The sequence below is a fragment of the Chiloscyllium plagiosum genome, chromosome 19 (genome assembly GCF_004010195.1).
Source record: "Chiloscyllium plagiosum isolate BGI_BamShark_2017 chromosome 19, ASM401019v2, whole genome shotgun sequence".
In the NCBI taxonomy this organism is placed as follows: domain Eukaryota; kingdom Metazoa; phylum Chordata; class Chondrichthyes; order Orectolobiformes; family Hemiscylliidae; genus Chiloscyllium; species Chiloscyllium plagiosum.
In genome coordinates, this window is record NC_057728.1 from 34,818,169 (window position 1) to 34,839,496 (window position 21,328).

The window sequence follows — 21,328 nt, forward strand, 5'->3', positions numbered from 1 at the left end:
CAGGGATAGTATCACAGCTGCAGAAAGGGAGTTCGTCAAGGAGGGTTTGTCCACAAAGTCAATATCGGTGGAAGTCAGAACCAGGAAAGGAGCAGTCATTTTATTGAGAGCTTTCTACAGGCTCCCCAGTAGCAACAGAGACACGGAGGAGCAGATTACGAGGCTGATCATGGAAATGTATAGAAGCAACAGGGTTGTTTTCATGGGTGACTTTAACGTCCCTACTATTGACTGGAACTTAGTTCATATGGGCCATATGGTCTACTGTTGCTTCTCGTTTGTATGTTTCTATTGCTCCACACTATCTTACCTTCTATCCCTTTGCTACTAATCATCATAATTTCCTGTTGGTTAAAATCCTGAAGAAAAAATTAGCAACAAAAATGTTGCAAAAAATTCTAACTCTATTTGCAATTATACAAAGTTTAGCTTTTCAATCGTATGCATTCCCTTGGTATGTGTGTTATGATGCCTTTTATCATGAGTGACTCTTATTTAATATTGTTAGCACAATGCTACTTCAGTTGCTGCAGCATGGTTACTGATTTTTGTGATAGAATTTATAAAAATTCTAAACATTTGTAAATTTGGATATTAAGTAGAAATAAATGGGATTTGGGGTTTAGTTCTGTCAAGATGATTCTTTTTTTAAGAAGTAAGAGAGTCACATTTTGAACACTGAGTCCAAAATTCATTTCCAAGAAATGTGGCTTAAGCTAAGCTGCTCTGGGGAGCTAATTGATAAAATGTTTACAAAGCACATATAGGATATTAGACCAAGAGCCATAACAATTTGAGTTGAGAAGAACAGTTTCATACTAACAGTTGCGTAACTAATTTTATGGCAGTCCAGGTTTTCAGAGCTGGCACAAAGTCTTAAAACTGTGTGAAGGAGGTTAAGTAGACAGGGTTTTTCTTCAAGTTAGGAAAGGTCACTGATGTAGCTAGTGTCTGAATGTATCTTGAGAAATAATAGTAATGAAAAGAATAACATCTGGTGAATATACTGAAAGTCATTGAAAGAAAATGATTGTAACTTTGTCAGTTAAAAAAAAAACTAGAGTTGAACGAGTATAAAGGATATTGCTGGGAGTAGAATGAATCTTACTTTTTACTGTTATTGTTAACATATTTCTAAATTTTCATACATATACTTTTTTCTTCTCTTTGTGTAATAAATTTGTGGTTTTTAGAGGCTAGGAACCATTTATTTAGTACAATGGTTTCAAACTCTCATTGGACACCATGCCACAATCAACAATTTTTTTGGATTTCATTCCAAGATCAATTTTCAAATGATGAACTGGAAACTATGGAAAATCAGCACAATATAGGAATAAAAAGTTGGTATTTGTAGACTAATAGATTTAAAAGATGTGTCACTTTAACTAATTGGCTCCTCAATCACTTTGGACGTGGTTTGAAAAATGAATCGAATGGAATTATCTTTTGGTTTGTTATAATAACTGAGACTGATGAATGTGAAATTTGTGGTATTTCACTTTTACACCAGTCAGTCAAATGCAGATATGTACTTCGGATGATAGGTCAGAGGGCTGTGGCTTTTCGCCATGTCTGATGAAATTGAGCCATCTTTTAATTATACCAAGCACTATTCAAAAATGAAAAAAAGATCATAGGATAGCCCTATCAAGATGATATAGATATGAAGACCAGCACATCCCAAGTTCAATTCCTGGCCTGTCTTCATTGATTTGCACCAATACAATGCGATGTATCTGGTTCTTGATGTGGGGACAGCAAACGTTTAGCTGGAATTCCTGTTCCTGATTGTTGTGCAGTTATTCTGCTTGGAAAACTGCATGCATGAGACAAGAACTGAACCAGCTAAACTGCAATATGCATATCACCATGTGCTGCTGAAATTTTCATTCATACCTTTCAATGTGACTATTCAAATACACCCAGGTTGGTCTCTTGCATTCTCCTCTCTGTAAACTCGAGTTCTTCCTAAACTACTGCCTATAATCTTAACTGATACCAATTCAGTTCTTCTTGTGCCTGCTAACCTATGTTGGTCCCTAGTCAGGCAATGTCTTTGTTTAAAATTTTTCATCTTTATTCTCAATTCCCTCCTTGACCTTACCTTTCCTTGTCTTTGTAACCTCCTCCTGTTCTACAAGGCTCCAATGTAGTTGCACTGCACTAAGCTTTGCTTCTTGATCAACCATAATTTTAATTGCTGTGCCATTGATGACCATGACTTCAGTTGCATAGGCCAAAAGCTCTTAAGCTGTATGAATGCAACTGTCAAATAATAATGTCTGTAAAAGTTCCTACACAAGATCATTACAGAAAGAACTTTCTCTTGCCCTTTAAAATCTTCCCTAGTACATTCTGAGATCCCAGGGTGAACATAAATTTGCTTATGTTGCACCAATTGTAACTTGGCCAACTGCTTCAGCAGAGGATGACTTATTGCTGTGACATCATGTTGCTTCATAAATGGACTGTTGATTAGATTAGATTACTTACAGTGTGGAAATAGGCCCTTCGGCCCAACAAGTCTACACCGACCCTCCAAAGAGCAACCCACCCAGACCCATTCCCCATTTCACCTAGCACTACGGGCAATTTAGCATGGCCAATTCACCTAACCCGCACATCTTTGGACTGTGGGAGGAAACCGGAGCACCCGGAGGAAACCCACACAGACACGGGGAGAATGTGCAAACTCCACACAGACAGTTGCCCGAGGGGAGAGTTGAACCCGGGTCTCTGGCGCTGTGAGGCAGCAGTGCTAGCCACTGAGCCGCCCATTGAACTGGGGAAATGGTAAAATCTATTTTAAAATTGAATATTCTTGGTGGAAATGATTACTTGTCTTGAGCAAACCAACATTAGAAAAAAAGTCCTCTACTTCCACCAAAGTCAGGTAATAGAGAATTAGGGTTTTCTTTTCTTTATTCTTTCATAACAAATGGATATTGTTGCATTTCCCTAATTATGCTTGAACATAGTGCTTTGCAGGGCTTTCATAGAGCAGTTAAGAGTCAACCTTCTTGAATTAGATCTGGAGTTACAGATAGGCCAGACCAGGTAATGACAGCAATTTCCTTCCATAAAGGACATTCACCAATCAGTTGGGTTTTCACAATGATTGACAATAGTTTCATGGTTACCATTACAGTTAGTTCTGATATAACGCGATAGTTCTGTTCGATCTCACGCTGTAAGGAAATTGTGCTATAGCCATGCCATTTAAACTAAAGGGGCCCGAGTCACATTATAGCCAGTACAGATAAGGAAAGTTCACATTCGACAAATAATGGTATAAATTCTTCAATTGCCTTAAAGTCGATTCGCATTGGGGAAACACACATTATAGCAGAACCGATTGTATTTGGACTGGTTTTCAGTTCCAATTAAATTCAGTTGAATTTAAATTCCACCAGTGCCATCATGAGATTTGGATATGTTCCCACAGCATTTAATGAAGTCTCTGGATTACTAGTCCAATGACAACCAATACTACACCACTGTTTACCTGTTCAGACAGCAACAGTTTTGCATGGTTTCAAAGAGGAGATCTAATTTACTGAGTTATTTTGTTAAGTTTTCTTCAATCATAACTTTGCACAATGTGGACAGTTAATATGAACACAAACACAGGCCATTCAGCCACTCAAGTCTGTTCTGTTTTTCTGTTTGATCATAGCTAACCTTGTACCTCAACCACAATTTACTTAATTTTCTTTTCATGTTACATTGATAACCAAAATCTATTGAATTTGGTATTGAAAAATGCAGTTGCTTGAGCATCCACTACCTTTTAGAGAGAAAAGTTTTGGATCTTAAGTAATTTTTGTGTGAAAACTGGTTCCAATCTCACTCCTGCTCTAATTTTCAAACTACACTCTTCTGTATTGCCCCACTGGAAACAGCTTCTCTGTATCTATCCAATCAAATCCTTTTATTACCTAAACATTTTGAATAGATCACACTGCAACTTTCTAACCTCAAGGGAATACAACTATGTTTATACAACCTGGGCCCCAATTTTAATCCTTTAAGCCCTGATATCATTCTGATAAATCTGCATTGTATCTGCCTTCAAGACTGGATTGCTACTTTTCCTTACACTTGTGTGTGTTTTTCCTTGGAGCTTAGACTGTTATTTGTCTTGTTTGTTGACCATGGTTGCTTAACAACGCAAATGGAGCCTTTGCCCTTTAGGGGTGTGTGCTGGTTTTATATCAAACCAAATACTTTTTTGAATACTTACCACTGTTTGTTAGTTTACTCAACAACTGTCTGGCCCAGTTTGCTGAACTGAATTAATTTGTCATCCCTTTGAAACTTGCTTACTTAAAAAATTAGGATCCTAGTTTGTGAATCCTCTGCCAAAGCTAATGTTAAATTTGCTTATACTACTGTCATTATTCCTAAAGTATATACTTACTGTCAGATTGTTAAATAATTTCGATTCATTACCTATTGCAAAATTTATTATGGTCAATTCCCCTGTCATTTCTAAAACATATTGTTTGAGAAAAATCTCCCAAAAGCATTCTAGAAATTAAATTGCTTTTATTACTTGAATTCTTACGTTGCTTCTAGTTTGTGAAGATTAAAATCTCCCAGTCTGGCCTGTGCCATGACCAGTGTACTCCAGACCTTGTTTTAATCTATGTTGAAATATGACCAAAGAGGCTGTATTCCAGAGATGAGATTAGAGTACTTGACATAAATGCAATGTTTGACCAAAGTCTGATCAAGGAACTTGACTAAAATTGAAATCAATGAGTATCAAGGTGAAAACTCTTTACTTGTTGAATTGCACAAAGGAAGATGGTTGTCGTTGTTGAAGACCAATCTTCTCTGCCTCCGAATATCACTGCAGGAGTTCCTCATTTCCAAACATCTTCAACTACTTTACAAATGGTTTTCTGTCCATCCTTTGCTTCGAAGATGATGTGGACTGATGATTGTACAAATGTGCAGTTGCATTCAAAGCTTCTGAATAGTGCAGCAAAACTAGTCAACATTAGGGCTGGCTGGGGCTGATAAAAGTAATAAGTGATAAATACCTCCTCTTGATATTAAAAGCCATTACCATTGTTAAATGCTACACCGTCAACATCCTGGGGTTTACTATTTCCCAAAAACCTAACTGGAGCATCCACTTAAATACTGTGGTTTCGACATCCAGTTGAAAACTAGGCATTACGTGCTGAGTAACTCTGCTCTTAACTCCTCATTGTTTTTTTGGCCATCCAAAGGCACAAGTCAGGAGTGTAATGAATAGTCTCCACCTGCCTGATTGAATGTAGCTCCAACAACACATGATGCTCAACTTTGTACATGTCAAAACAGCCCACTTGGAGGGCACTTCAGTCATCATTTTACAGTCACACCTCCATTACCCAAACAGGTTGACTGCAGTGTATACCATCTACAAGAGGTATTACAGAAACCTGCCAAGGCTTCTTCAAAAGCACTTCCCAAATGTTTGATCACTACTGCTGTGAAAGACAAGGGTAGCAATTTTCGAATCCACTTCCAAATTACAATCTATCCGACTTGAAAATATCTTTCTTGATCATAACTGGGTCAGTGTGCTAGGAGAGCCTTAACAACTTCGACTACATGATTTCAAGAAGGTTAGTCATCACTTTTTTGAGGGCAAGTTAGAGATGGGCCTTGCTATTATTGTTAACATCAGTGAATGAACTAAAGCAATTATATCCAAGTTATTTTTGCTTTTTCTTTAGTCATCATATTTACATCTTCTTCTACTACATTTCCAACAAGAGATTGTAACAACAGTTACTGATGTCCTACAATATCCCCTTTTATTTTCCCATCCATAATTTCCTGTATTTCACTGTTATTAAGGACATCTGAATGCCAGGACAGAATTCTAATGTTTGTTCATCAGAAGTGCATTAATTCTCACATGTGATCAGTTGATTTCTAACCAGGAGATGCGTGTTTTTCAGTGGTGAGATTTTACATGATGACGGTATTGAAAATATTGCAGTCGATTCATGAAATTAAATGTTGTTTTGACAGTTACATAGCAACTCAAATACTGTTTGAATTTGGGAACAAAACTCCAATCTACATCAAAAGTACAAAGCTCTTGAGATCAAGTTTACTTTCTGTAATTGAATTCAGGCATAGCACAACACACACAAATTGCTTAAATCATCTTTGCATGCATTGTTTGCGTATTTTATTGCCCCTGACCATATTACTCATAATTTACCATTCAAGTATTTGGAAGTTGTAGTTGGCTTCAGTGGTAACGGCAATGATGAGAGGGATTAGGAGAACTCGAGATGGCTGTTCTGTGCTCAGCTATATCAATAAGTATTATGAACAGAACCCTCAATAGTATGCCGAAATGCATAGAAGTAGTAGATTATCAAATGCATTTATTGCAGTTGCATATTATGGCACAACTTCAGTTTGTCCAAAACTCTCTTTCCTATATTCAATCACACCAAATTACATTAATCCTTGTCCACATCCATGTGCTTATTGAAATTTAAAGTTTTCAGCCATTGGTTTAAACCCTTCAAGTCCTCAATGTCCAGTCCTCCATTTCTCTAATGAAATCATCCCTAAACTGTCCATTTCTCTGACTGGTCTCTTCTTTAATTCCTTTGTCTTTGTCCCATCATTCAGGGCTATGTTTTGGAATTCCGACCCGGAGTCCTCTCATGTTTTCATTTCATTTCCTCCTTAAATTTTCAAATTCAGTGGCCAAGTGGTGAAGAATATAACTGTGGAGCCTACTCTTTATACACCCAACTTCTCACTTACAGACATGCACATTAAATATCTCATATCTTCAATCAAACCTTCACAGTTTGCATGATCCTACAACTACAAGTACAAGTGAACACCCAGTTAATGCCTACAATTGGATCACAATTAAACACGTTCAATTAACTAGCAAGTCCCTTATAAAAATTCCTTGTAAAAAATTACTTTGGTACATTCTTTCAATATTGGTTCACTCTATAAATGCAAATTATTTTACTTGTTACACAAGAATCTCTGAAAACAGTGAGTCATTCAAAAATTAAGGAAAGGATACAGGACTGGACTTCATATCTGTTTTCAACTGATAGATACCCACCAATGCTGCTTTCTATACTCGGGTTGCACTTCGGAGTGGAGCACATTTTCATACCCTAAGCAATGATTTATGAATCATAAAAGGTCAATGCACTGCAACGCAATAGATGTGACAGAATGGGCTGAACTTACCAAAAATGATCCAAGTATCAACTTTGGGACTTTGATGGAGGATTTCACTCTGTGAACTCTATTATGTTTCACTGCTACTCACCTCAATAAATATACATGTACCGTGCTGCTGTGATGCTGTGGTCACCAGTGATGGAAGTATTTGCCACTGATGTCACCTTCTGAGAATCGGGATACCGATGTCACATTTAAAGCCCAGCCTTGCACCAGGTCAAACACTCCTGATCATGAGTAGCCCTTCACAGGATATATAGTGGAAAATAAACAATAAAACAGAAGTCTCTGATTGAATATAGTATTGACTGGGTGACACTTAATGCAAATTAGTAAATATATTCAATGAATGATAACTGTAGCTAGCTCAGATCTTTTTGAACTAGATTAAATTAGATTCTCTACAGTATGGAAATAGGCCCTTCAGCCCAACAAGTCCATACTGACCCTCCGAAGAGTAACCCACCCAGACCCATTCCCCCTACCCTATATTTACCACACACTAATGAACAGTACCTATCATTATGGGTAATTTAGCATGGCCAATTCGCCTGGCCTGCACATCTTTGGGAGGAAACCAGAGCACCCGGAGGAAACCCACGCAGACACGGGGAGAATGTGCAAACTCCACACAGCCAGTCACCTGAGGCTGGAATCAAACCCGGGTCCCTGGCGCTGTGAGGCAGCAGTGCTAACCACTGAGCCACCATGCCGCCCTACAGGAAATCTTTCTTGTTCATGGGTATTATGTAGGCAAGCATTAATTGCCCATCCCTGATTGCGCTTGAGAAGATGGTGGTGTCTAAGTCCTCTCTGCCTTGTAATCCCCAATGCTGCTGCATTCTACCATGCAGAAGCTGCTCAACATGCTCATCTTGCTCCTGTGAAGACTGCTGCCACTCTCCCAGCTCTTCACTGTCCATCACATTCTTAGCTTGCCTTTTTCTGTTGCACAGAGATCTACAAAAATGATATATTACACTCTATAAAAATTGTATTTCAAGGCCCTCACCCCCAAGATCAATCCAAGCATCAGAACCTCATCTCCAAAAGGTTTATCATGTGTTCCCCAATGGCTCTGGTGGAAGAACAGATGGCACTTTATCCACGCTCAGCCTGAGTCAGGTCTTTGCATATGAAAACATCAGCCATGGTTGCAGAGGGTAGCCCTTGTCACTGACTTTGTCACAGGTCACCAAGATGAAAGAGTGTTACCTGGTACAAATTGCATCAGGAACAGCCTTGGTATATTCGTGGGTTGAAATCCTACCAAACATCCTCAATGGATCCTTGGAAGTAGCCAGAAGCATAAAAGTCAATTGTAGAACTTACTTTGATGGCCACCCAGTCCTTCAGGTCACAAGACCTGCTCCAGCAGATGGCACAGTTCTGTATTGGCATCACGGGACATCCTTAGTCTGTGGTGGCAATGAGTCTTGCTCAACTGGAGAGAATGGCATTGAAGACAATAGACTCTGGGCTTTTGGCTCCTTTTATTGCCTTGGGCTCTGGGTGCCAACATTAGTGGTTTCTGATTGAGAGAAAGTATTCTCACCAATCTTTCTTTTCCAGATATTTTTAATCAAGTTGTTCAAACCTGTAATGATATACCTCTGGAGTGGTGGGACTTGAACACAGGCCTTCTAGTCCAGAGGTAGGGACATTTAATTTCTATGCTGAGTGTAAGGGCCTATCTAATTATCAATGTCAAGAATCGACCACCAGAAATTATGATAAAAAGAAGAGGCACTTGTTGTACAACAAAATATAGCTTTTTTTTTGCATGACAGCAATAGGTATATTTAACATTTAATGAGTGAGATGTAAACTTACCTATTGGGACCCTCGTTTGCTATGTTGGTCTCCACTGGGACCTTATGCAAGATGAGCAGTTTCTCCACCCAAAGTTCGTGTGACAAGAGTATTACAAGTAGGAGGTCAAATGTAAGAGAAAAGTATAGAGTTAATGGCTGCACACTTTGGATCATTGATATTTGCATCTTGGGGTGCAAGACCATTGTTCCCTGAGTGACAGCACAAGTGGATAAAGTTGTAAAGAAGGCGTACATCATGTCTTCCCTCATTGGTCAGGGCACTGAGTATAAATTTTGGCAAGTTATAATGCAGGTGTATACAACTTTAGTTAGGGCAAATTTGGAATATTGTGTGCATTTCTGGTCAGGGAGAAAGTGAGGGCTGCAGATGCTGGAGATCAGAGCTGAAAATGTGTTGCTGGAAAAGCACAGCAGGTCAGGCAGCATCCAAGGAACAGGAGAATCGACATTTCGGGCATAAGCCCTTCTTCAGCAACACATTTTCAGCTCTGCATTTCTGGTCAGTATACTATAGAAGAGTTTGACGAGGGTGCAATAAAAGTTTACCAGAGTGTCACATGGTTCAGAGTGTGTTAGCTGTAAGGAGAGGTTGAACAAACTTAGATTGTTTTCACTGGAGCATCGGATCCTGAGGTGTGACCTGAAAGTATATAAAATTATGAGAGGCATGGGTAGGGTGGATAGTCGAAGTCTTTTTCCCAGAGTGGAAATAGCAAATCTTAGGGGGCATAGACTTAAGATGAAAGTGGAGATGCTTTTACACAGAGAGTAGTAAGTGCCTGGGGAGGTGATAGAAGCAGATACAATAACAACATTTAACAGGAATTTGGATAGACACAAGAGCAGGTAGGGAATAGATGGATGTGGATGGAATTAGTTGAGAATAGCATGATGGTCAATGCACGATGGGCCAAAGGGCCTGTACTGCGCTGTATTCTTCTATGTTCCAGGAATTTGGATAGACACAAGAGCAGGTAGGGAATAGATGGATGTGGACAGTGTGTAGGTAGATGGAATTAGTTGAGAATAGCATGATGGTCAATGCACGATGGGCCAAAGGGTCTGTCGATGTGCTGTTCTGTTCTATGTTCTGTCATCAAGTTGGGTGGAAGTTATGCAACTTCAATGTTAGTTCTTCAGAATTATCACCTGATGCAAATCTCTGTCTAAGCCTTTTTCCCTATTGCTATCATTCATATATTCATGAATTAAATACTTTTTGCTTGATCTACCTCCATGCCTCTTGACTTCACATTTATAGGTATTCTGGAAGTAATCATTTTTCCTGAACATATTCCCTTCTGAATTGGAAGATTAGTTGGTTTCAGTTTGAGAACTTGACCTTAATTTTGATCTTAATCTTGATGAATCCATGAACCATTTCTCCACTGGAGGATTTTTATGTCTTGGATGTCTTTTCTTGAAGGATATTGTTCCTGCTAAACTGGCAGTTGGTCCCTTGCCTTGTCTAAAGGATCTTCAATCTCCTTAAATGTCCTTGCAGTTGAACAGTACACTTCTTCAGGTAAGGAGACATAATCCACAAATGATATAGGCTTCTCTGTTCTTTAGAGAGAGAGACAATTGGTTATGTTTAGAATGAGGGCAACCACTCCACAAATATAAGCTAAAGTGAAAAGGCAGATCTCCATAAATCAACACAGCCAGTACAGGAATTGAATCTCTTGTTGGTTTAATCCTGCACATCTCGTCATGTAGACTGCTGAGTAACTTGCTGAACCCCCAACACCACCATAACTATCCAGCTAATTCATGTTGATGCCCCATTATATGATCTGGAAGACCTAAAGTCTCATAAATGCCCATCGTGGAAGATTACCGCACTGTTAAAGCTAATACTTTTTTTACTTGTTGCATCTTGGATTTTTGGACCAGGCAGTTTTAAATTTGAGCAGGTATTCTCTTTTTTGCAATATGCTGGATGTTCAGACCAGGCAATTTCTTCTTTTTGATTTTCTCCTGAAAATGTGGATAATCGTCTGACTTCCGTGCAGCCACATGCAACTCAGCACCATGTAATTCAAACAAATCTTTAATCTCAATCTGCTAATACATAGAGTCTTAAAGTGATAGAGATGTACAGCACGGAAACAGACCCTTCAGTCCAACTCGTCCATGCCGACCAGATATTCCAACCCAATCTAGTCACACCTGCCAGCACCCCACATATCCCTCCAAATCCTTCCTATTCATATATCCATCCAGATACCTTTTAAATGTTGCAATATTACTAGCCTCCACCACTTTCTCTGGCAGCTCATTCCATACACGTACCATCCTCTGTGTGAAAACTTTGCCCCTCAGGTCTCTTTTATGTCTTTCCCCTCTCACCCTAAACCTATGCCCTGTAGTTCTTTGTCTATTTATCCTATCCATGCCCCTCATGATTTTATATATCTCTATAAGGTCACCCCTCAGCCTCCAATCCTCCAAGGAAAGCAACTCTACCCTATTAAACTCTCTCTATAGCTCAAATCCTCCAACCCTGGCAACATTCTTGTAAATCCTTTCTGAACCCTTTCAAGTTTCACAACATCTTTCTGATAGGAAGGGGACAAGAATTGCACACAATATTCCAAAAGTGGCCTAACCAATGTCCTGTACAGCCACAACATGACCTCCCAACTCCTGTACTCAATACTGTGACCAATAAAGGAAAGCATACCAAATGCCTTCTTCATTATCCTATCTACTTGCGACTCCACTTTCAAGGAGCTATGAACCTGCACTCCAAGGTATCTTTGTTCAGCAACATTCCCTAGGACCTTACCATTAATTGTATAAGTCCTGCTAAGATTTGCTTTCCCAAAATACAGCACCACACATTTATCTAAATTTAACTCCATCTGCCACTTCTCAGGCCCTTGGCCCATCTGATCAAGATCCCATTGTAATCTGATGTAACCTTTTCTGCTGTCCACTACACCTCCAATTTTGATGTCATCTGCAAACTTACTAACTACACCTCTTCTGCTCACATCCAAATCCTTTATATAAATGATGAAAAGTAGACGACCCAGCACCAATCCTTGTAGCACTCCACAGGTCACAGGCCTCCAGTCTGAAAAACTTCTACCTAACTGAAAAGTCTTCTACCTTTGAGCCAGTTCTGTATCCAAATGGCTGGTTTTCCCTGTATTCCATTAGATCTAACCTTGCTAACCAGCCTCACATGGGGAACCTTGTCGAATGCCTTACTGAATCCATACAGATCATATCTACCACTCTGCCCGAATCAATTCTCTTTGTTACTTCTTCAAAAAACTCAATCAAGTTTGTGAGACATGATTTCCCACGCACAAAGCCATGTTGACTATCCCTAATCTGTCCTTGCTTTTCCAAATACATGTACATCCTGTCCATCTGGATTCCCTCCAACAACTTGCCCACCACCAACGTCAGGCTCACTGGTCTATAATTCCCTAGCTTGTCCTTATCATCTTTCTTACACAGTTGCACCACGTTAGCCAACCTCCAGTCTTCCAGCACCTCACCTGTGAATATCGATGATACATATATCTCAGTAAAAGGCCCAGCAATCACTTCCCTAGCCTCCCACAGAGTTCTAAGGTACACCTAATTAGGTCCTGGGGATTTATCCACTTTTATGCATTTCAAGACATCCAGCACTTCCTCCTCTGTAATATGGACATTTTTCAAGATCTATTTCCCTACAGTGTATATCTTCCATGTCCTTTTCCACCATAAATACTGATGCAAAATACTCATTTAGTACCTCCCCCATCTACTGCGGTTCCACACAAAGGCCGCCTTCCTGATCTTTGAGGGGCCCTATTCTCTCCCTAGTTATCATTTTGTCCTTAATGTATTTGTAAAAACCCTTTGGATTCTTCTTAACTCTATTTGCCAAAGCGATCTCATATCCCCTTTTTGCCCTCCTGATTTCCCTCTTAAGTACACTCCTACTGCCTTCATACTCTAAGGATTCACTCGATCTATCCTGTCTATACCTGAGATATGCTTCCTTCTTTTTCTTAACCAAACTCTCAATTTCTTTAGCCATCCAGCAGTTGCTAAACTTACCACTCTTTCCTTTCATCCTAACAGGAATATACTTTCTCTGGACTCTCGTTATCTCATTTCTGAAGGCTTCCCATTTTCCAGCCGCCCCTTTACCTGCGAACATCTATCCCCAATCAGCTTTTGAAAGTTCTTGCCTAATACTGTCAAAATTGGCCTTTCTCCAATTTAGAACTTCAACTTTTTGATCTAGTCTATCCTTTTCCATCACTATTTTAAAACTAATAGAATTCTTAAGTTGAAGTAGAGAAATTTTATATTTCAATACCATCTATCATTTAATGAGGGTATATTTTTTTTAAAAGAAATTGCTGTACTTTTGTACAGTTTTGCAGAAGCAACATTCATTGTCATGGTTGGGCCTTATCTGTGCCTGTGAGGTTTTATTGTTCCTCAGTAATGATACTGAGTCTTAGACAATAACCCAAAGAGCAGATACTATTCTGGCGTGTTCACACACTTAAGGATATCTGTCCTTTATGAATTCTACACTTTGTTATTTACTGGAGGTAAGGTTGTTGTTCTCCTCTCAAGATGTGTCTGTGAGTCTTTCTGGTTTCTATTTCCCTAATAGTTGAATAGATTACTCCACAGTGTAATCTTCCTTGGACTATAAGAAGTATGACACAGATTCATCAATAATTCTAACAGCAGTTCTGAATCCAATTAATTCTAATTTGACAGATCCATAGTCCAAGTTTTCCATTCATCTGTAGAGGTTTTCAACTGGAACAATTTATGTTTCCCCTCAATACTGAACTCTTCTTCTAAATATTGCCCTTTCAAGGATTTATTTATTCTCAGTTGGAAGTAATTATCAATAGCCTTTGAACCGTGATCAGAAGTTTTGTTATCTGCCTTGATATTTTGGCAATTTATAATGTTGCACTCAGTCGAGAATACAATAGTATACTGACTTGTTCAGCTTCAGATTGAGTGTTTAATTTTGAAGCAATTCTATATGTCCAGAATTGTTGCTCCAAAATTTTCCGTCCTATGTTCAATTTGTCCCATCTCTGAAATCGAACCTTTTTGGAAGCATTAATTCTCCTTCCATTTCATCTCAATATGTTTATTTATTTTTATTTCTGTAAATATATTTAAAATCTGTGGCATCTCAACATAGTTTCTATTCCATTATCTCCAAACTTGTGTTCTTGTACTAAATCAATATTGTTTAAATTCTGTTGTTTTAAAAGCTTCTTCAAACTTCTCAACTTCATTTCACAGCAATATATTATATATATATATTAATAAAGATTTAAATTATGTTAAGCAGTACTGTATTTTGTGACTACTTTTAAGTTTTAAATGGACCATTGTTAACAATTAGTTCTGCAATTAAGATGAACATTTTCCCACTTCTGTCCACGTACTCTCTAATGTCACTGTGCATTTTGGAACCTACCCGTGATGCCTGATTTCTTTTCGGATTTCCTTCCATGTTTGGTCTTTTGCACCTTTATTGTAACATTTTTAAACTCCTTTCCTGCTGAGATCTCTAATTTTACTCTCAGAATTCCCTTATGCCCAAACTTCTTCTCAAAGGTCTCTGTCTTTTCCCAGCATAGTTAGCTTTCCTAGCCTAGACTTTTTTTTTCTGATCGACTTTGAGGTAAAAGCTTTCTTCTGGAATGCTACTTTGACCCTGTTGCTGTTCTATGAGTTTTGCTGTGCGTTTTATCAGTTTTCAGATTTCAGTTACTGACTACTCTTGTCTTCATAAAATGGTAATAGAACATAGAACAGTACAGCACAAAACAGGCCCTTCAGCCCACGATGTTGTGCTGACCATTGATCCTCATGTATGCACCCTCAAATTTCTGTGACCATATGCATGTCCAGCAGTCTCTTAAATGTCCCCAGTGACCTTGCTTCCACAACTGCTGCTGGCAACGCATTCCATGCTCTCACAACTCTCTGTGTAAAGAACCCGCCTCTGACATCCCCTCTATACTTTCCCCCAACCAGCTTAAAACTATGGCCCCTCGTGTTAGCCATTTCTGCCCTGGGTAATAGTCTCTGGCTATTGACTTTATCTATGCCTCTCATAATCTTGTATACCTCAATTAGGTCCCCTCTCCTCCTCCTTTTCTCCAATGAAAAAACTCAGAACTCAGTCAACCTCTCTTCATAAGATAAGCCCTCCAGTCCAGGCAGCATCCTGGTAAACCTCCTCTGAATCCTCTCCAAAGCATCCACATCTTTCCTATAATAGGGCGACCAGAACTGAACGCAGTATTCCAAGTGCGGTCTGACCAAAGTTTTATAGAGCTGCAACAAGATCTCACGACTCTTAAACTCAATCCCCCTGTTAATGAAAGCCAAAACACCATATGCTTTCTTAACAACCCTGTCCACTTGGGTGGCCATTTTAAGGGATCTATATACCTGCACACCAAGATCCCTCTGTTCCTCCACACTGCCAAGAATCCTATACTTAATCCTGTACTCGGCTTTCAAATTTGACCTTTCAAAATGCATCACCTCGCATTCATCCAGGTTGAACTCCATCTGCCACCTCTCAGCCCATCTCTGCATCCTGTCAATATCCCACTGCAGCCTACAACAGCCCTCTATACTGTCAACGACACCTCCAACCTTTGTGTCGTCTGCAAACTTGCTGACCCATCCTTCAATCCCTTCATCCAAGTCATTAATAAAAATTACAAACAGTAGAGGCCCAAGGACAGAGCCCTGTGGAACACCACTCACCACTGACTTCCAGGCAGAATATTTTCCTTCTACTACCACTCGCTGTCTTCTGTTGGCCAGCCAATTCTGTATCCAGACAGCCAAGTTCCCTTGTATCCCATTCCTCCTGACCTTCTGATTGAGCCTACCATGGGAAACCTTATCAAACGCCTTGAAGTCCATATACATCACATCCACAGCTCGTCCCTCATCAACTTTTCCAGTCTCATCCTCAAAGAACTCGATAAGGTTTGTGACGCATGACCTGCCATCACAAAGCCGTGTTGACTGCATTTAATCAAGCCATGCTCTTCCAGATGGACATAAATCCTATCCCTCAGAATCCTTTCTAACACCTTGCAGACAACAGACGTGAGACTTACTGGTCTGTAATTGCCGGGGATTTCCCTATTTCCTTTCTTGAAGAGAGGAATTACATTTGCCTCTCTCCAGTCCTCAGGTACGACTCCAGTGGAGAGCGAGGATGCAAAGATCTTCGCAAGTGGCGAAGCAATCGCACTTCTCGTTTCCCAAAGCAGCCGAGGACAAATCTGGTCCGGACCTGGCGACTTGTGAATCTTAATATTTGACAAAATTTTCAGCACATCAGCTTCCTCTATCTCTATCCATTCCAGCATGCACACCTGCTTTTCAAAGGTTTCATTCACTACAAAGTTTGTTTCTTTCATAAAGACAGAAGCAAGAAACTCATTTAGGGCTTCCCCTACCTCCTCAGACTCTACACACAAGTTCCCTATGCTATCCCTGAACAGCCCTACTCTTTCTTTGACCATTCTCTTATTCCTCACATAAGTGTAAAGTAATCCTCACATAAGGATTACTATTGCAACAACACAACATCAGTAGGGTAAAACTAACCTGTCTCACGACGGTCTCCCTAATCCGTTCTGCCAAGCCTTTCTTGTGCCCCCTCCTGGCTCTCCTCAGACCATTTTTGAGCTCCTTCCTCACCTGCCTGTAATCCTCTAGAGCTGAGCTTGACCCTAGCTTCCTCTACCTTATGTAAGCTACCTTCTTCCTTTTGACGAGAAGCTCCACCGCTCTCGTCATCCAAGGTTCCTTTATCTTACCACTTTCCTGTCTCAGAGGGACATATTTATTCATCACTCGCAACAACTGTTCCTTAAACAGTCCCCACATGTCTATACTGCCTTTACCATGGAACAATTGCTCCAAGTCCATCCTTCCTAACTCATGTCTAATTGCATCATAGTTTCCTCTTCCCCAATTAAATATCCTCCCATTTTGCCTAATCCTCTCTTTCCCCATAGCTATGTAGAATGTGAGGCAGTTGTGGTCACTATCATCAAAATGCTCTCCCACCACAATATCTGATACCTGCCCCGGCTCGTTTCTGAGTACCAAGTCTGGAATGGCCTCTCCCCTCATCGGCCTGTCAACGTACTGAGTTAGGAAACCCTCCTGAACACACCTTACAAAAACAGCGCCATTCAAATCTTCTGCTTGAAGGAGGTTCCAATAAATATTGGGAAAGTTAAAGTCACCCATTACAACAACCCTACTACGTCCACACTTTTCCAAAATCTGCCGACCTATGCTTTCTTCAATCTCCCTGCTGCTATTGGGGGGCCTGTAGTAAACTCCTAACGAGGTGACTGCTGCCTTGCTGTTCCTAATTTCCACCCATACTGACTCAGGCAGATCTTCCTCGACAATGGAAGGTTCTGTAGCTGTGATACCCTCTCTGATTAGTAGTGCTACACCCCCTCCTCTTTTTTCCCCCCTCCCTATTCTTTTTAAATGCTCTAAACTCTGGAACACCCAGCAACCATTCCTGCCCCTGAGAAACCCATGTCTCTGTTATGGCCACAACATCATAGCACCAGATACTGATCCATGCTCTAAGTTCATCACTTTTATTCCTGATACTCCTTGCGTTAAAGCAAACACACTTTAACTGATCCCATGGTTCCTTCCCACTAGCTGGTCTACTGCTTGCTATTGCCTCATCTGCATCAACTCTCACCTCCGGTATACAGCTCAGGTTCCCACCCCCCTGCCATAATAGTTTAAACCCTCTCGAACTACTCGAGCAAACCTTCCACCCAGGACATTGGTCCCCTTCCAGTTCAGATGCAACCCGTCCTTCTTGTACAGGTTCCACCTTCCCCAGAAGGCATCCCAATTATCTACATATCTGAAGCCCTCCCTCCTACACCAGCTGCGCAGGCATGTGTTAAGCTGTGCTCGCTCCCTGTTCCTCACCTCACTATCTCGTGGCACCGGTAGTAAACTGGAGAACACTACTCTGTTCGTCCTGCTTTGCAACTTCCATCCTAACTCCCTGAAATCACTTTTTATTCCCTCAATCCTTTTTCTGGCTATATCATTAGTGCCAATATGTAACACGATTTCTGGCTGTTCGCCCTTCCCTTTTAGAACCTTATACACCCGATCGGAGATGTCCCGGACCCTGGCACCAGGGAGGCAACATACCTTCCGGGAATCCCGATCCTGACCACAAAATCTCCTGTCGATTCCCCTAACTATCGAGTCCCCTACCACGAGTACTTTTCTATTCTGCCCCCTTCCCTTTGCCACAGTGTCAGGCTCAGTGCCAGAGAACTGACTACTATGGTTTTCCTCTGGTAGGTCATTCCCCCCAGCAGTAATGCTGTTAAACAGGTGAGTTTACCAGTGTATCTGTCATTAAAAGTCTTCCCTTTGGATCAATTGGATTATTTCTACTTCATGTATTTCAGTGAAATTGCCCACTTCTCACCCCACTGATCACTATGTTGTATTGAGATCTGTGTGTCAACCAGTAATAGCTTGTGGTTCAGGTAATTTGCCACCAATGCTACTTTTTATGCTGTCGTTAAGGACCTTATCCAATTATCAGTGGTCGATATTTAGTCATTCCTCTGTGTCCACGAGGGTTCCGTTCCTAAGAACACGAGCAAATGATGGAATTTGTGAGTGCAGAGCTCATTAAAAATAGGTTAAAATGGTTGAAAATATCAAGGATATGACTTTTGACTACAGATGGAGTCATAGATGGGGTCATAGAGATGGACAGCATGGAAACAGACCCTTCGGTCCAACCAGACCAGGTATCCCAACCCAATCTAGTCCTACCTGCCAACTCCCGGCTCATATCCCTCCAAACCCTTCCTATTCATATACCCATCCAAATGCCTCTTAAATGTTGCAATTGTACCAGCCTCCACCACTTCCTCTGGCATGTTGACTTTGTTACTTATTTCTCAACAGGTGAGTGAACTCACAGATACAGAGGATTTACTGTAGTCTTCTAGTGGTTCTTAACAAGAAGAGGTACTTGTTTTATGTACCAAGAAATACCTTACTGCATTATAGCAATAGGTGCAATTAACATTAACTAGATAGACACGATTATGAATTATGAAATTAAAAAAAGCTATTTTTTTTTAATCAGGACCCCTAGCACAACAGATTGCTTCTCCACCCAAAGACTGAGACATAATTGGGTTGGGTGGAGTAAGGCAACTTCACCATTTACTACCTCAGTACTATTGCCTCATACATTTTGTCACTTCACAATTCTTAGAGAGCTCTCTTAAAACTTCTCTGCAGAAGGTATTTTTCATTCTTCACTTTTTAGATACATGAAAAATCAAAAAGTGGTGAAATTCTAGATTTCAGTAAAATTTCTAAAAGTTCTCAAATCAAGTCAGCCAAAGGCTTTCGAACTGAGGTTTATTTCAGTACCTGAAAAAAACTTCCGATATCATTAGTATTCAAAACTCCTGTTAAAGCTCATGGTTAATGTTTCACAGGGTGGTATGAATTGAAATGAAGAATTGTGAAATAACAATGTTATGATACTGGCAAATTCACATATATGGAAATCGGATATTTGCAAATTCATGTTCCTAAGGAATCCTTTAAACATTTAATTTGGACTAGAGAAAACATTGGTACTGATACTGGTATTCCTATTAGAGACAGATCTTATTTCTACCTGCACCTGTGGCATAGAACGGGATTGCATTGTATCGTATGGATTATGCTGCCACTTTATAAGACGTGCTTATTTTCAGTAAAAGTGAGCACATGGAAAAAGGAATGCTTGGTCGTTAGTAGTAATGGTTGGATCAAGTTACGTATCACGATAAAGTTTTCTCCTTAGAAAGTTTAATCCTTCTACATATGCTTTGTTTCATTCTTTATGAAATACATTTTTAGCAGTTCTCATAATACTGTTACACATAAAGTTGAACAAAAATATTTGCTTCAGATGCTTAACAATGACTGAAACGACACCTTCTGCGCCGTTTTGTCATGAATGTGTATTTTGTAAAGTGCTAAAGTTGATGTTGCACTGATGCAGCCTGGTGGCTGAGGCACTGATAACTGCGTGAAACTGTTGCATATAGAGATAGGCTCTTGACATCGTCTGTCGGCCTGAGGCTGTCCGCTTTGTGTCTGCTTTAATTGAAAATTAATAGTTAGGGGGTTGCCATGGAAATGATACCATTGCTTGCAGACAGCAACCCCAGCTTTTTGCAAAGCAGACACTAGTGGTATTGTTTGTCCTTTTTGACCTCGGAAGGTCAAAAGCCTGTAGGAGGAAGAGAAGTACAAATATTCTAGTTCAAGCAAAGAAAAGAGGAAAGTAGTGTATTTAAACTGAAATGATATTTAATAATAAAGCATGAGATTTGAGTAAAAGTTTTTAAACAGAAAAATGGCTAAAGATTTTTTCCATTTTACACAGGCAATTAAGTGTATTATTACAATACCTCAGAGGTTGATAGCACGGTGTTGCACTGAAGCACAATATCATCATTCCTATTGTAAACAGATTTGTGTGAAAATTTCATTTGACTGACATGATAACAGATGATCATTTTTCCCCTTTTTGGTGTATCATTGTATCTGTTCTTCACAATTCTTCACAAACATTTACAGCATGATAAATTACAAGTGTCTGTGAGGAGTAGAAAATTATAAAGAAAAATGTAGGGAGAGAGAAGAATAAGATAGAACACGCAAATAATACATGATAATGGGACTAACATACCCAGTTCCATAAAAAACAAGAACAATGCTATTAAGAAATTTTGGGCGTAATAACCAGTTGTCACTTAAAATATTCTTATTTTCTGCAAAAGCAAAATTTTGTATTTATCTGTTTTCATAGGAACTAATTAAGTTAATTTCAGAATAATTTGAGAAGCAAGCAGCTGTTATTAACAAGACCAAGCTTTCAAAGCGCTGGTGGATATTGGATAAATCTAAATACACAAAATATTCAGTTGATGGTTTCAGTGAATAGACAAGTTTATTTTTTTGTGGTGGGGGAGGTTGAGTACCCTTAAAGGGCATTGGGTGCTATGCAAAATTGCTGTAATTACTTACCCAAAATGTATGCTTTATGGGTTATTAGAGACAGTTATTTTTAAGTAGTCCTTTAGATAACTTCCCCTGTCTTTTTCAGCATTTCATGAAAATACAAAGTGCATGCAGATGTTGTT

General features: G+C 39.7%; 1 protein-coding gene and 1 long non-coding RNA gene across 14 annotated transcripts in view; one reads left to right on the forward strand and one right to left on the reverse strand.

The window, feature by feature from the left end:
• The window catches only part of foxp2 (forkhead box P2), a 789,456-nt gene that overhangs the window by 345,584 nt on the left and 422,544 nt on the right, over nucleotides 1–21,328 (forward strand). The window lies entirely within an intron of this gene.
• Nucleotides 20,201–21,328, reverse strand: part of LOC122559677 — a 2,321-nt gene continuing 1,193 nt past the window's right edge. For 3 of the 4 annotated variants that reach the window (XR_006314501.1, XR_006314499.1, XR_006314500.1), the window contains exons 3-4: nucleotides 20,594–20,642; nucleotides 20,201–20,412 (exon numbers count right to left, since the gene is read on the reverse strand). This is a non-coding gene — a long non-coding RNA (uncharacterized LOC122559677). Of the gene's footprint in view, nucleotides 20,413–20,593; nucleotides 20,782–21,328 lie in introns of all 4 variants that reach the window. The other variant, XR_006314502.1, reaches the window with a different exon arrangement.